The 14378-nt window shown below is 37.7% G+C and overlaps 1 protein-coding gene across 4 annotated transcripts in view; it reads left to right on the top strand.

Moving 5' to 3' along the window:
• CCDC85A (coiled-coil domain containing 85A) overlaps nt 1-14378 on the top strand; it is a 208321-nt gene that overhangs the window by 15194 nt on the left and 178749 nt on the right. The gene's annotated exons all lie outside the window — the stretch shown is intronic.

The raw sequence follows: 14378 nt of genomic DNA on the forward strand, positions 1-14378 counted from the left end.
AAAGATACAGTAGAAAAAAATATGACCATTGAATTAGTGATGCATTTATCGTTTCATTTTACCTGAAATTGGTTAGAACAAAGGATGGGGAAGTGAAAAGCTATGGTGAGTTATTCCATTTCATCAGGTCACAGCTTTTCACAAGTGTCAAATGAATCGGACATGTGAATACAAATGCATAAGTACACGAATAAATGAATGCAATACAAGTACAAAACATGTAAGGCTATACAGTTAAGTCATAGTAATGACAGATTATTCTGGAGGCATGGATATAGGGATCTTAGTCGATCTCCACTGGTCAGAACTAAGAGTATAAAGCTTTAAGAAAATAAATAATTATAATGTTTTACTTGTGTAGCAGCTTTGGGTCAGTGTATCTGTGAGTGGAGTAAGTTTTCCAGGCTAAAATTTATCACCTTAGGCTCTACGACTTACTTTTGATGGTTAGAGATAGAACTGTGGATGCCTTCATTAAATGACCCTGTATGAGTATTCTTTTTTTAAAAAAAAAATCTCCTAAAAATAGATTTCCAGTCACTTCTAGTACTGCCATGATGTCAGCTGCACTCCTTGCTGACCTCAGCAGGCCTGACTGTAGCTCCTTTTCTCATTGTTTCTAAATTCTTTTCTGTTGTTTCCAATGGTTAGTCATAGCTTGGGAATGCAGATAACTGCTCTGCTTAGAAATGTGTTTAAAATAAGGATAAATAACCATGAGGTGTCCTTCTAAGAGTAAACTACATCAGCTTCAGTGCATAGTCCAGGTGCCATTAAGTAGTTTAGCTTTTCAAAGTTCATTTTTTTTTTTTTTTTTGAGACGTCTCGCTCTGTGGCCAGGCTGGAGTACAGTGGTGTGATCTTGGCTCACTGCAACCTCCGACTCCCTGGTTCAAGTGATTCTCCTGCCTCAACCTCCTGAGTAGCTGGGATTACAGGCATGTGCCACCATGCCCGGCTAATTTTTGTATTTTTAGTAGAGACGGAGTTTCTACAGATATCTGTTTCTACACTTACCTGTTAAACTACAGATAAGTGAGGCACTATGTTTCTATAATATTATCAACTCGAATATTTGCTTCTTGGATACTTTGGTATAACCAAGTTGCCCTTGATAGTACTTTAATACATAATATTTATGGTGAGCATTGAGCATATTTGGAAAAAATATTTATTTTGAATTTGATTTTGGGACATATTAAGAATAGTTACCTGTTCTGAAATGGGTTGATTTTCAAGAGAGCTAGGAAGTTTGAGATTCAATATCAAGAGTAGACCATGGGACACTTGAGGATACAGACATAAAATCTCAGCTCTAATTTGTAAGTCTGTAATCTGCAAAAGAGTGAGGTTCAAGTTACTGCTGCTCCTGACATAAATTGCTTTCTCTTTAGAGTGCTGTTCAAGTGTTTCCAGTAGAAAGAACCTCTCCTCTTTCTTAGATAGAGGATCCTTTAGCAGCAGAGAGGCAGAAGAGGTGTTTTTGAAAAGGGAAAATGACAGAGGAGTAGCAGATTACATTGTCATCCTTATAAAGGCAATACTGGTTTGTTGTTCCAAAGATAAAAGGCAATAACTGGGTTATTCACAGATGGCTGTTCATTTAGCATTTTTACATAATACAAATTATGTGTATTATGGAACTTTTGTCTCAAATCATTATGGAAGAATACAAGAAGTCTTGAGACTTCGTCCTGGCTCTTGATAAAAATTAGGCACATATTCAATTACCAGATAAGTTAAACTTCAGGAATTATATCTAATAGTTTTATCTTTTATTTTAAAATTTTTCAGAACCTTAGTTATTTAGGCCTTCTATAGGCTTTTCTATGAGACAGGGGATATCTAAGGGAAAAAGAGTGGATTTGGTAATTGCTCAAAAACTATATTTCAATTATTTCATCTCTACACACACACATGCACGCACGCACACACAACATTTATCTTGTATGTATATTTAAGAATGTTAAATGCATTATATTTAAAGATATTGAATGGCTTTTTTAATAGGTTCTTCACCTTCATTTTCAGCCATATGAAGGAAAGTAAATCCTTTAAAAATTTTAAAACCTGACAAACAAAATATTTATAGCACCAGTTTTGCCTGCTGGTATGGTTGAGGGATAGAACATTTAGATTAACTTTGGAAGGCCAGGCATTTGAAAGTGGTTTCTGATACTCCCTGGGTGAGTTGGCTTTTCTAGTGAAATTTAGTCAAATATAGTCATCATTGGATTAAACTCAGAATTTTGCCTTCTGGTCTTGATTATAAAGAAAAGTAAAAAGTCTTCTCATCTTTCTCCTAATTATTGAGGGACTTTTTGACTTTTAGGGAAACCCCTGATCTAGACTGTATATAGCTATAACTTCCTAAGTGTCTATAATTGCTAGTTCTTAAAAAATGTTAAAAAGCATGAATTGCTTTTGGGGGCATGGTGTGTGTTTTCTTATCAGTAGAAAAGAAACCCAATTGGTAGTGAATATGTACATGCGTATTTATATATATGAATATATTGATGTATGTAGTTATTAATTCAGTTAAATGAGAATAGATGTATATATTAATGCTAAAGAATAGGAAGAAATGAGGGCAATATAGCTGTATTTAGTTTAGAACATCATGGAATCATAGAACTTAAAGCCATAAAGTGTACTCTATGTTAGAGCTGTGATGTACTCAACCCGCCCATGTTCTGAATGAAGAGATTGACTTCCAAAGAACGTTAGTGAATTGTCCAAGGCCAGATATCAGTTAGCAGCAGGCTAGAAAGAATCAAGCTGACTCCCAGGGTATGGAGTCAGTTGTCTAAAGACGACATTTATTCTTCTACACATAGAGGCCACTTGAGGTGGAGGTCATGTTAACGATAGAGACCCTAAATGGAATAAGGAACCAGTTTTTCTCAAATCTTATTGTAAATCCCAGAAAATTAGACACATGCAGTAATGAGAGTGGGAGATAAGATGAGTATCTATTGCCTGGAAACCTCTGATTAAGCCAGATGGGACACACAGTTCAACTAACAAAATGCATTTTTAATAGAAGGAGTATTCCTATTCCTAACCTGGGAGTTCAACAACCTTAGTATCCTTTTTCCTCCCACACAGATCCTCCTCACCCCAAGGCCATATTCCTTCCAGATAAACATTCTTGAGAAGATGGTCTGACCTTAGTCTGGTCCTTACGTAGCCACTTGCATTCACAGCCAAAGTGCTGTGTCTGGGGAAGTGTTGGTTTCTGGAATGCAAGAAACAGAAGGGAAAGAGACCAGGAGCAAAGGGATGGGCCAGATGGCAACACCAAATGCTCTCAAGGAGTTGCGTTTTTTAATAACTCAGCTTACTGCAAACAAAACTAATTAAGCCAGGTATTCTGATTTATGCTACTATAGGCAGAAGTAAAGTACACTTACATTCCTCTTTTGATGGCATTTAAAAGGTCAAAATGCCTGAGTTGCAGATTTTTGTTCATAGGAACCTGGTCTGTTGAATCACTCTTGAGAATTCAAATGAACCAAGCTCATTAATTCAGCATCTCTTCTGTTTCCCTAGACAGCAAGTGCCAATTCACCCATCCACCCAAACAGAGTAATAAGACCTTGAAAGGCAAGTCATTAGTCATATCTGTGGATGATGGATTAGATGTGATTTAACAGGAAAGTGAGGTAAGAGTCAACTTATAGTAAGGAAGAGAGAGTGAAAGTAACAGACAAAGGCAATTGTGAGACATCGGTTTTTGAGGGGGATGCTGTGAAGAATTTAAAGGAATCTGTTTGGCTGTGCATGTTGTTAATGGTCTTATGTTGATTGGCAGGGCAGTTCTCTTCACTGTTACGAAAGCTGACCAGAATTGCTCTGGTTATGGAGTCATTGGAGAAAGTGGCTGAATTTAGCAGCTTATTTTACATATGAGGACACTTATGAAGAGAGTACATTTATAATTATGATCAATTTGAGGTCTAGGAATAAACATCATCCAGGTGGTTTGCCATGAATAGCTCCCCCAGTATAGTGACTTTCATGAGAAACAGTTTGGAATCAAGCTTTTCAAAATCTGTGGAAGAACAGGCTTGAAAATTGTGGTTTTTTTTCCTTTCTGTATCTCTTTAGCACCTAAATGGAGATTGAATTCAAGTCTTCAGTCCCTTATTCTAAAACTATGTGCCATGTGGTTTTCGTCTTTAATTTCTTTGGCTTTTTTCCCATTGCAGTCTCAAAATTGCCCACTTTGGGGCTTATTGGCCTAGCACATCAATCTGTCTTTAGTGGAACCATTTTTGCCAGAGTCTGTACAGCCAGGTATACAAAACGCATTCATTTGAAAAAGGGAGCTAAGCTGGTTCTATTATTTGTATTCGCAAAGCATATGTAGTTATTTTTACATTTCAAGTATCCCTGTGGACTTTCACCCATATGTTAAGGTAACATGTGGTTACCTTAAATTGACATATGGCATCTAAGGTTTATTTACAGCTTTACAGCAATGAAAAACAATTTTATAAACCTCCTTTAGATACATTCTGTTTTAATTATGAATAAAAATGACATTTATTGAAAATGTGTTTAAAACACTTTAAAATAATTGACTTAAATTCCCATGGGGTTTAAAAAGAATAGTGTGATACACCAGCTTCCTAAAGGGCTTGATGATGGCATGCCTACCGAGCTGGAGTTTTAGATTCAGAACTGGCTTTGCCACTTTCTTGCTGTGTAGCCTTTAGTACACCATCAACCTCTGTGGGCAAAATAGTTTATTCATCAAGCAAGGGGCTTAGCATAGAGATTTTTCTGAGTCGGTAGTACCAGAATTTAGATTTCACAGGTAAATAAAACCTGATAATAAACCTGGAATTGCCAACTTTTTACTTCGTTAGGTGTAGATGGTAAAAATAATTATCTGCTAACATCCTAATTTCATAGAAGAAGATCCTTTAAACACTTACAGTGAAAAATTACATACATTTACTAAAGGGCAATCTTTTTCTCCAAAGAAATAGTGATAACATTGTATTCTTACATGACTATTCATTGTTTTGGAATAATAGCAACATATAATGAAGTGTTCAGATTCAACAATGCAACAAAGTTCATTTATAGTGCTGAACATGTTTTAAGACCTTATTTTAAAAATCCCATCCGTTATAGAAAGTCTGATTTCACACAGGTTTGTATGTTAATAAACTTGGAAGCCACAGTGTTAACTCAGTTTTATTTAGGCAGGTTCTGGGTGAGGAAGCCAGAAACCACAGTCCGTGCTGCTTCTAGCTTCTTGCCCTTCCTCTTACAAGGAAAGTAAGAAACGGGATTAATCTACCTGTATGTCTAGCTGGCTTGGACTGGCGGCTTTTCTCCCTACCTGCTACTCACCTGACTTCCTCCAGGAGTTGTGCACCTGGGCCTGGACTTCTGACATGGAGCAATGAGGATATGTTTGTTCTGACAGGAATTCTGTGTGTAGGTGGAAAGTTCACCATGCATAGCATGACGTATAAAGAACCATTGTTCTACATTCTCTCTGCACTCCTGTGCCTGGTCAGAAACCTGTCAGGATTGCAGCAATTCATCTAGCAATATCAGAATAAACTGCATCCTCTTTGAAGCACCACAGTGATGAGTCTGAACACTTCTCAGCAAACAGGGAGCTAAAGAGGCTATAATAGAGGTGACTTGGGATTTGTAATTTGTATACTTCCAAAATCTGTGGACAGTAGCTTTCTTTTGCTTGGTCAGGTCTCAGATGGCAGACTACAAATGGACTGGCCATATGCATGACATGTGCATTCTATGTGTAGTCCCTTACATAGTTCTCCACGTTGCTTAGTAGGATAGTGCTCTGGAAAATCAGAGAGAAGGATTTCCCTTTCTACTCCATTGTAGACCTGATTTTCTCAGGCCTCTTTGCTGTCTTTGTGCTACATGAGAGAGTGTGGCTTATCAACTAAAGTTTGGAAGAGAGTTATCTAATGATGAAACAGTGGCACCAGGTTCTTTGTGTGTTTTAGTTATGTCCCATTTAAATGGGTTTTGATGATTTTTTCCTGGAACCTTTAGGCAAAAGACCAGTCATTTTCTCCTTTCTTAGGCACTTTACTTGTATTACTTTACAGCTGACATTTGAACTAGTTTGGAGTAAGGCTCTTCAGTGAAATGGGGAGGGTAGCATTAACTGAAGGGAAGGGCAAAATCTATGGCAATTTCATTATAAATCATTGCCTTGACTAATTAGGCAGCCATGCGTGCTAAATAATGTCAAGGATAATAGAGATTTATTACAACAAATTAAAGGCTAATCAGAGTGTGTCCGGAGATAAATAACGTAGTAAAAGAAACATCAATGGCAATAAGGGGAAGCATGAGCTGATAAGACTCATGGATGTGAGTAGTAGTAGGAAACCAAATTCTGCTCATATTTCATTTGCTTTGTGTAAATCTCTGTACCGTTCCATGTGTAGATGAGAGATTGAGAATAAACACATACTCATTTATTCAACAAATATTTATTGTGTATTCCATGTGGGTACAGCATGGTAGTAGGTATTATGTGAGGTGTTTCATGGTCGGACATGTCCATGGAAGGAGGTAAGTAACAGTAAAGATGTGTGGTTAAGCAAGAAAATAGACAGAATTAGCAATTGGTGCTGTGAGCCTGGAAGATCGGTCACTGGCTGCTATTGTCAGGGATGGCTTCTCAAAGGTTGGTTGTGAGGTTGATTGTTAAGGAATGGTTAAATTTAGATAGGCTGGCAGGAGGGGTGAGGAAGTCTGGGAGAGAAAGTGTAGAGGTGGAAATGAGAAAATTGTGTTAAAGGAACAGTGAGGAGATGAGTAGGTCTGTGCTTAGGTCTTTGCTAGGTGGTGGCAGATAATTTTGGAAAGTGAGTCAAGGCTAGATCACCTAGGGCATGAAATACAATCCAAGAATGTTTTCTAATAGCAATATTAGTTTCTCACGCAGATAGGAATATGAAATGTTCGTCATTCTTTGAACCTTGTGATTAAGTGGACAAGGAAGGCTAGTTCCTTAGCATTAAAAAAATCTTGTTGGGATTTTAAATTGAACTCCAAGTTGAATAGTTTGTTTTTAAAATTTCTTTTCAATGTCTTGGTTCATTTTGCGTTGCTATTACAGAATACCACAGACTGGGTAATTAATAATGAACAGACATTTATTTGGCTCATGATTCTGGAGGCTGGTAAGTCCTTGAGCATGACATCTAGCCAGTGCCTTTGTGCCACATCATCCCATGGTGGGAGGCAAGAGGGCAAGAGGGCACAAGAGAGCAAGCAAGCAAGAGGGGGCCAAACTTGTTTTTATAACAGGATCACTATCTTGATAACTAACCCACTTCTATGATAACAATATTAATCCATTCATGAAGGCAGAGCCCTCATGACCTAATCATCTCTTATTAGGCCCCATCTCCTAACACTGCTGCATTGAGGATTACGTTTCTAACATGTAAACTTTGGGGAACACACTCAAACCATAGCATTAAGGGTTCCTGAACAAAGAGGTTTTACAATGATCAGTGCTTGAGGGCTTTGTATACCCAGATTTGTACCATGATTTAATCCCTTTTTACTTATTTTATTTTTCTAGTAAAGGTTATGCTGAATTACTGGAGAATTTGTACAACGAAGGAGTCATCAGTTAAGAAAATCTATCTTCTGACTAATATCTTCTGAGTCAAAATGAAGATGTAATTTTTTTGGGGGAAAATAGGACCTAGTTGCCTGGGAGGCAGAAATATTCTAAATATTCTGCTAAGTGAAAATCAATAAATTAATTCTGTTTAAACAATAAAGGTAGACAAATAATCTTGCAACCTTGTGGACCCTTTGGCTAGTCTAGTGTAGTAAAATTAATTTAACTTTTACATTTCATTTACTTTGATGTTTTTCCACTTTAGTATTTTGACCTCATTTTAGCTTGTTGTGTTCTATCTTAAATCTCAGATTGTTTCCAAACTGTGCTCCTTTGAGCCCTAGAAGGTCTGTGGAGCCTCCTTGGGGCTGTTGGGAGTGCATAGGGAAGAGTAGGCAGGCTCTGCCACCCCACAGATCCCTTGCACAGCTCCAGCTTCAACTGGAGCAAACTCTACGTTTGGGTGGTTTGTTTGTTCCCATTTCTGCTTAAGCTCTTAATTCAACAAAGCTGACTTTACAAAACTGACTTGAAAACCTCTGGTGTTACCCACAGTGACACCAAAAGAAGCAAACATTTTGGACACATCATGCAGATTTCTAGTCCAGTAAATGGATGGTCCCACATATTTTTTGATTCTCCTTGTCACCTGATTTCAGCTGCAATGATAGGTGTGTTGTGAAAAACATACAGTCAAGTTAATTTACAGGCATAGGGCTTTTGTTTTTCAGAGACAGATATATAAATTTTTCAAAGATATATAAATGTTTTTCAAAGACAGGTATATCTTTGAAAACTTTCACCTTCAGTTTCTCCTCCTTCATGTCCACCATCTGTTCTTTATTTCATTATGCCTTCTGGGGCTGTAAAGGAAACAAAATATAAATTCTTTAAAGGAAACCAAGCTTTTGCAATTTTCGACCTATAGCTGCTGAGGTGCTGATAATATTGAATGCTCACTATAAGAAACAATAAACTTTTACTAAGAAACATAATATTTATATTTGAATCCACCAACTCAGCCTTTTCCTGTTTGAATCTCCATTATTTGCTCTGGAACCCTTTGGACTTAATTCATGTTTTATTGGCTTAATTAGAAAAAGGTGACTTTTATTGTGACATCAGTAGATTGCCATTCGGAAACGGTGAGTTCAAGTTTAGGTTTCTTAGTCGCATGTCTGCTTTCAATTCTGAGTTCTTATAAGAATATGTTATATTCTTTCTTAAGGACTGGTTTTTATAGTATTCAAGATACCAAATTTCATTAGCCCAGAAGAAACTAAACTAAATTTCTAATTTTATCTATACAATGAAGTTTTGTGTCAGCACAGTCTCCCACTATCACCCCACTGCACACACACATCCAGATATACACATCAACCGACATTGACTTTGGTAACTCACTGAAGATATAGTTCCACTGCAGCAGAGTATATTGAAGTAGTGGTATAGGTTACAACACATGATCTTTTATTCCCTGTAGTCACATCTCCTGGAATCCTGTGTTGATGTAAATCAAGAAGTGCCTGGTTTGGTGAGCAGGATCTTGAGATAATTGATTGGGCACATGGTGAACCACTTGCCTGCCGTAGGGTCAAGGAATGTCTTAAACCCAGCTTGACTCAGAGGGAGAAACTTTCACAGTGACTTTATAGGCTTCAGAATAATTTTTTTTTCAAGCTTTCCCTTCCTTTTCCTCCTCTAGGCTCACCCAACACATGTGATAAAGGGCAGGCACAGCAAAAGGAACATTATTAGAAGAGCTGGCAGCCTGGGATTTGTCTCAGGATGTTTCATCTCATCATTTTGTAAATTCTTAGCATATCATGGTCTTTAGCATTCATTTATAAATACCATATAAAACAAAATTTCCTTGGCACCCCATATCAGACCTCAAAAACTCTTCATTTGTAATTCAGCTAAGGGGAAGCAGACAGTTTTCATCTTTCTCAAGGATATCTCTGTGCGTACTGGGCCAGGGTCTGGTCTGACTCAAGCAGCCCAAAAGGAAACAAGGAATATTTTTGGTCATGGTGTCAGATCTGGCCGTTCTGAGCCACCCTGCTCTGAAGGCGTGGTGATAGATTTGAGTTTGCTGCTTGAGTACATATCCAAGTCTTTTTAATATTCAGTCTTGATATGATAATTTATATCATAGCTCAGTAGTACAGATGGCTGTGGTACAGTGATTTCACAGAAAGTAAATAGAATGCTAATTTGTTGAACACAACCTATTTGAAAGTAAACACTCTTTCCTGAGTCTCATGTGACTTCTTTTCTGTGCTCCTTATATAGAAAATTAAAACAGACAAACAAATAGAACCCTAGTCACTTACAAAAAGATTAATTTAGGCCTGGGTGATATTTGGGGAAAATTGAAGACATGGAAATAGAAGTCTGTTCCTTTTTTTCCCCCCTTTTCTTTTAGTACTAAATGTTGACTTGTATGCAAAACCTTCTACTGAATTGTTCACAGAGAATGACCTTTTTTGTTGGTTGTTTAATACTTTTGGGCACAGGTTTTAATCTATAGTGGACTATAATGAACTAGTTGTACAGATAGGTCTGCATTGGTAGTAGGAACTTCTGAGAATTTATAGTTTCTGTTTTACAGAGTTAAAAATTTACATTAGTTTAAGACTGAAGGAGACCTAAGTTAGGTCGTGATTTTGACTTTATGGAGATGCCGAAATACAGTGTAAGGGAAGGTAAGATCAATCATTTGTTGAGATGGTTATTTCTTCATTCATTTATTTATATATTTATATTTTGTTGAGTTATTGTTATGTATGAGGCTCACTTTTTATTCAACAGTGGAATTCCTGCTTTATAGGTCACAGAATCCAGGCATGCCATTTAAACTTATATTTATGACTTCCAAACTTAACTGGCCCTTGATGTCTGTTGGCTATCATCATGACTTTAAGGTGTTAGCAAATGGACCTTAAAACCCATTAGAGATACAGAACTAGAGCAAATCCTGGAATGTTTTTGGAAATATCTCACTCCTCACTAGAGCTGATTCTTGCCTAACATTATCTAAAGAAAAACAACAACAAAAGCCTGTGTGGTGCAGAGTAGTAATGGCAAGGTGGTCTGAATGCTCGTTGGAAGTAGCTGTCTGTGAAGGCACATATCTGCCTCCAGATAATCTACATACTACATGAGGAGTTGCAACTGTGGTCCAAGGGCCAAATGCCATCACAGTCAGGTTTTATTTGTCCCAAATGGTGCTTGGACAATTGGAAAATTCATGTACAAATCTAAGTGTCTGTTTTCTCTTGGTAAACTGGAAGGTTCCCTAACACTGGCCGTGCATCGGCACCTGGCAACAGTCAGTGGAAACAGCACAGTGGCTGCCTCTTTAGTGGGAGGTGTTCTGGTTTTCTATTGCTATGTAACAAACCATCTCAACACTTAGTGTAATGAAACATCAGCCTTTCATTATGTTTATAGATTCTGTGGCTCAGGAATTTGGACAAGGCATAGTAGGGATGGTTTGTTTCTATTCCACAATGTCTCGGGCTTCTGCTGAGGAGACTTACATTCTGGGGCCTGGGACCATCCGGAGATAACTTTACTCATGTATCATATACCTGGGCTGGGATGACTTGTAGTTCCTTGAGCATCCCCCAAATTTTGATGCAGATTCCAGAATTTCCATGTATTCTTTTAATGTGTCTTCTGCAACATGGCACCTCAGGATAGTCAGGGCTCCTCCAGTGTGGTTCAGTGATCCAAGGGCAAGTGCTCTCGCAGAACAAGGTAAAAGCCACCTGACATTTTGTGACCTAGTCTCAGAAGTCATACTGTGCTACTGTCTTGTACAGTATTGGTTGAAGTAGTCATAAGCCCACCAAGATGCAAGCAGAGTGGTCATAGACACCTCTTCTTGATGAGCTAAGTGACAAGGAGTTGCAACTGTGTTTTAAAACCACTGATGTGGGGGACAAGCATGCTTTCATTTGCTCTAGTCTTCATCACTCCCTATTACATTGCATCCAGACTTCTTTACCAACTTCTGTTATCTGACCATTGTCAAGAGCATTTGAGTTAGAGATAACTGTTCTTCCTTGGTTCTTCCAAATTTAGATAAACTCTAAATTCTAGTTAGGGTTTGTTTTTGTCAGTGTTCATGAGGAAGATAAATCTGAATGTTCCCTTTGGGGAAAAGAGTGGGAGGCAGCATGGACTTACAGTGCAAACTTCCTGTAGGAAGCTGGATATGATTTTTGGCTGAAGAAGGTAAATCCACTGAAGTATGAGTCATGCTCATTTTGGTCATGTCTTGTATTTGTACTTGCAGAAATGTATTCTCCTATTCATATATTTATTTTCTTATTTATTATTCTTGGTTATGTGCATTTCCTCCTGCATTTCTTTATTCTGGGGAGTATGGGTCAAGCCATTTGCTTGACTATTATTTTTAAAACATCCTGTGGGTGTTATCACTATCATTGTAACTAATGGAATCTTATTTAGTAGTGCTACACTACTAGGGATGTTAGAAATAAAGCAATCAGAGGTTTTTTTTAATTAAGGAAAAATAACTAAAACTAAAAATATTCCTTTTCCTTTTTACCAAACTCTGTTCTTTGAGAGAAGGCATCCCAATTTTCCTGGTTGGAATACTGCGTATTATCCCAGACTCTTCCTTATCCATCATCCTAGAATGTCAACAAATTTGGGCAACTTGTTCTCCAAAATATTGCTTCTGTGTGTCCCCTATCCCGTGTTACTCAGACGTGCGCAATCAGCCTAGATCACATAATTTTTCACTTGGGACTTCCGGTGTTGGGGCACCTACCTTGATGTTCTCCTCATGTCTAATATCTACCCCATTCCAAACTGTTCTCTATTTTAGAGCGACCTTCCTAAAACCTCCCAGTTCATGCTGTTTCTCTGGTAACAAGCCAGCAGAGCTATCTTTGTGCCTCTGCATAAAACTCAGTGTCTTTTTGTACATGACACAGGAAGGCCTACAATATCTGGACTCAGCTCAGTTCATAGACCTTATATCCAAATTGCTCCCATATCCTCTAACACATTCACACCCCAAGTTGCTCTGGTCATACCTGGCTGCTTGCTTCTGAGTACTTGCCAGGTATGCTTGGCCAAATTCTGCACTGGAAGCCTCTGCTGGTATTCTGTCATTTTCATTGTGTGGTAAAGGCCTCATCTTTTGAGTTTTTGCAGATTCCATAGCATTTATCCTAGTATAATAGTTTGTTTACCATGTGTGTTCCCAATTCTAATTCGGATTTTTTTTGAGAGTAGAAGCCATCTTTTGTCTACATATCAAATGCTTGGCTTGGCATAAGTAGGGCTCTTGGTAAATGTTGATGGAATAGCTGACTGATTGAAGCCCATGAACCCATTCCAAAGTTACTGTTGCTGAATGGCAGTGTTCAGAGTATTTATAATGGGAGAGAGGACCCTTTGGCTTCATAGTTGACAGGGAGAATGCATCACTTCTCATGCTTTCCACACTGAAAGAGAAAACATAAATATATATTTGGGAGGAAAGCTATCAAAGGGCTTTATCTAAAATTTTTGTGTCTTGATTATATATTTGTGTGTATTTCGAAAGTGGAAAGTCTTAAATAAAATGTCAATAATAACCTTCCTTTGTGTGTACCTGCACTGGTGACACATTTCTTAGTGCCCTCAGTGTGCAGGCAGAATTTTCACAAAACTTCTTTCAGAAGTCACCTGGTATAGTGAGAGGGACATGAGCTTTGGAGGCACACACACTCTGTACAGATCTTGTTTCCAGTTTCTTCCTAAGCTTCATGTCATTGGGGACACCTTATGTCACTTCTCAATGCCTCACCTTATTTATAAAGTGTAGGTAGCAGTTAATAGTGGCTGTTGATAAATGTTAGGTCCCTTACTCCCTCCAAAGAGGAAATAATGGTCTGCCTAATTTATATTTGTTTGACAATTAGATAGCCATCTCTTTTGTCTCTCAGGTCCCTATTTTTTCATTGAAATCTCAGCAACTTAGAAGTGAATAAACCTCATATGCAAGGTAATTATTATTAACTATGTATAAAGGAGATATAACATCCCAGAATCAAAGAAATGAGAAGTGAAGAGCTCTCAACTTACTATAGTCTTGGTTAGGGCTTCATACTTTTATGTCAGCTCTGACAGCTTTCAGATGATCACTTTGGTCACTATTATTTATGAAAGAAGAAATATGCACTTAAACAAGCTGTCAGTGTGTCCAGAATTTCACAGTTTCAAGCTCACTTAGTCCTTGGACCCCTTTTGCCTGCTATTAGGGTATTAGGTCATTACCTTAAATTAATCTGTATTATCTCACACCTTATAAATACAGGTACAGAATGGCTTGGGTGGCAAGGTGGTACTGCAGCTATTGTGATCCACAATCTTGTTTTATGAAGAGTTTAGATTTGTGTGTAGCTTGGAGCAGGTTCTTTACCAAGTCAAAGATAAAATTACCTATGTTTCAAACAAAAAGAGTTGTTCTAAGAGGTTGTTCTGCATTTTTCTAGGAAGCTGGGAGAAAAGGGGAGATAAATAACTTTTGCTTGAATCCCCAGGCTCTAGGATCTAGGCCAAACAGAGATTGAACTGCCTCTTAAAATTTTTATTATTGTGCACTTTAGGAACCCCTCAAATGGAGACTAATATACTTTTAATGACTGGATATTAAAGAATATTTATTTCAAGTATAAAAATTTGCTGTGTAAGTGATTTTCTTTTC

The sequence above is a fragment of the Trachypithecus francoisi genome, unplaced genomic scaffold (genome assembly GCF_009764315.1).
Source record: "Trachypithecus francoisi isolate TF-2019V2 unplaced genomic scaffold, Tfra_2.0 Lachesis_group17, whole genome shotgun sequence".
Taxonomy (NCBI): Eukaryota; Metazoa; Chordata; class Mammalia; order Primates; family Cercopithecidae; genus Trachypithecus; species Trachypithecus francoisi.